A 3,071-nucleotide genomic window follows, 5' to 3' on the forward strand; every position below is an offset into this window, starting at 1 on the left:
TGAAGGCGACAAGGTATTGGTGTTGTTACCTCTTCCAGGTAATTCGTTAAAAGCTTCATTTTCAGGTCCCTGGAAAGTTTTGAAAAAAATAAGCGAGGTTAATTATTTGGTAGAAACTCCTGAACGGAGGAAACCCTTTCAACTTTGCCATATTAATATGTTAAAGGAATATAAGGAAAGGGATAAAGTCATTCCTGTGGCAACAGTTGGGGAGGTTGTAAATTGTAATAATAATATTTATTCTTTTTCAGAGGAAGAATTTAATGAGGATAAATATGGTAATGATGGTAACTTTCCAACAGGTAATAAAACTTCTTTGAAAAATTTTGATAGTTCAGTTTCTCATTTGAGTTTTGATAAACGTAGGTCTCTAAAGAAGTTGGTGTTCGATTATCAAAAATTGTTTTCAGATGTACCAGGTCGAACATCTGTTTTAGAACATGACGTGGATGTTGGTAATGCCACGCCAGTGAAACAATCGCCATATAGATTAAATCCTTTTAAGAGTGAAGTTGTTGCAAAAGAGCTGGAATATATGTTAAAACATGGTTTGATCGAACCAAGCAAAAGCCCTTGGTCGTCACCTGTGGTGTTGGTTAAGAAATCTGATGGAGAGTTTCGTATGTGTTTTGATTATAGGAGAGTTAATGAGGTTACAAACCCGATAGTTATCCTTTGCCACGGATAGAAGATTGCATTGATCGCATGGGGAAGTCTAAATATATAAGTAAATTTGATTTGTTAAAGGTTATTGGCAAGTTCCTTTGTCGAAACGAGCAAGGGCCTTGTCAGCTTTCGTTACACCTCAAGGGTTGTTTCAATGTCGTGTTATGCCGTTTGGTATGAAAAATGCCGCCGCCACTTTTCAAAGGTTAATGATAACGCTGGTGTATGGTTTAGAAGGTTGTGTGGTTTATATTGATGACATTGTTATTTATAGTGACGACTGGGACACACATTTGAAACGTATTAAGGCCTTGTTTGAGGTATTGAAGAAAGCTTGTTTGGTGGTTAATTTAAAGAAAAGTGAATTTGCAAAAGCGAAGGTTGTTTATTTGGGTCATGTAGTGGGAGATGGTGAAGTTACCCCTAAACAAGCAAATGTGGAGGCTATTGAAAAGATTTCTGTTCCTAAGTGCCGAAGGGATGTCAGGAAGTTCTTAGGTTTGCTAGGGTATTATCGTCGGTTTGTAAAGAATTTCTCTGACATCGCTGTTCCACTTACTAACCTATTGAAAAAGAACGTCGCGTTCATTTGGATGAAGGAAGCGCAGAATGCTTTTGAAAGTTTGAAGGGGATACTACTCAGTTTCCCCATTTTAAGGGCTCCGGATTTTGACCTCCCATTTTCGCTTGCCACTGACGCAAGTGACGTCGGTGTCGGAGCGATCTTATTACAGAACGACGAGCAAGGCGTTTCTCACCCGGTAGCGTTCTTTTCGAAGAAATTAACCTCCGCTCAACGCAAATATTCGACGGTCGAGAAGGAAACACTCGCATTAATCTTGGCCATTAATAATTTTTCTGTTTATCTATCTTCCACAGGAACTCCAATAAAGATTATGACCGATCATAATCCATTGACCTTCATCAACAGATACAAAAATAAAAATCAACGTCTGATGCGGTGGAGTATCATGTTGCAAGAATGGAACTTGCAGTTTTCTCATGTACCGGGAAGAGATAATGTAGTGGCTGATGCTCTCTCTCGCAGCGTTGAGTAGGGATTCTGGCAATGGGCTCTGCGGATATTACGGTAGTATCTGTATCGTTCTAATTGCGGTGTGTGTGCTGTTGAAGTAGGTAGTTAGGTTTGTATTCTTAGAAGTAGATGAGTGTATAAGGATAATGAATATGTATTAATCTGAATTTTTCTTTACAGGAATTCCATAAATGTCTGGGACTGTAAAATTAGTTATGTTTAATATTAAGTTTATAGGTGAAGGTAAAGATGGTACTCGTTTGAATTTTGTGGCAATGGTAATTTTAAGATAGGTTGGTGGTGTGTTATTTCTGGAATACGCTTTTGCAGATATTATTATTATTATAGTTTTTACGCTACTGATGAGTAGCATAGGCGGTTGTTGATGGTCGTTGGGACATGGTAAAACACTGTTAGGTGATTGATTATGCAGTTGAGGTGTTAATCAGAGAGTTTACTTAATGAAATGATAGCTACTAATACGGGTATTCTATGTTTTCAGGCATAACTACGCTTCACGAAAGTTTTGCGTGTTCAGGTTGCGCAGGGGAAAACTGTGCTGGTTTTCTCTGTGTCGTCCATTATAGGTGTGTGTACTCGATAGGACACTTTTATAGTGATTTAGTGTGTTGACACAGTGATGTAAATGACTCTTGTTCGCTGAACATTTTTGCAATGGGCGATGTGAGATATGAAGTGAGAAACCGTTAAGTGTGTAAAAATAGTTATGGCCTATGAACAAATTTGTGGAATCCGGAGTGGAGCAATGTAGCTCTTGATTATGAACCTATGTGAGAGCCTTGGAGCTATTGGTTTGGTGTTGGTTTTCTGTATTGTATAATATTTTGAATTTGTATTGTATGATATTGGGTTACTTTTGATATTTTGTTAATCTTGTTATTATGTTAGTGCCTTTATAGTGAGCTGCATCCTTGTTCTTTTGCCACCCCGTCCCTCATTTGTTTTTTTGGTGTCATGCTCTAATTATATAATTGTTTTTTTTTCACAGATTTTTATGAAATCATTATTTCTGTTGTTGGACTATTTTTGTTAAACAAGTGATTATTTTATATTTTACTTTTAAATTTGAATTTGAAATATTATTTACTTTATTTTTTTTTTAATTTGTTGAAAAAAAAATTCTTTTGGGAGAGGTTTCATCTTGTTGTCATTTAATTATTATTTAATTAGTTAATTTGTCTTGGCTTTAATTTTAAATGTTAAATTATTGTAACAATGTATTAGCTAGTTTTCCTCCTCTGGTGGTTATTGTGTTTACGTTTTCACTAACGACCGTTTTGTCTTTCATGTTTTGAGGGTGTACGGCTTTTCTCCCCAGCCCCAACTCCGCCCCAGGAGGCCGAGGGGT

This window comes from Macrobrachium rosenbergii, unplaced genomic scaffold, assembly GCF_040412425.1.
Source record: "Macrobrachium rosenbergii isolate ZJJX-2024 unplaced genomic scaffold, ASM4041242v1 13895, whole genome shotgun sequence".
Classification (NCBI taxonomy): domain Eukaryota; kingdom Metazoa; phylum Arthropoda; class Malacostraca; order Decapoda; family Palaemonidae; genus Macrobrachium; species Macrobrachium rosenbergii.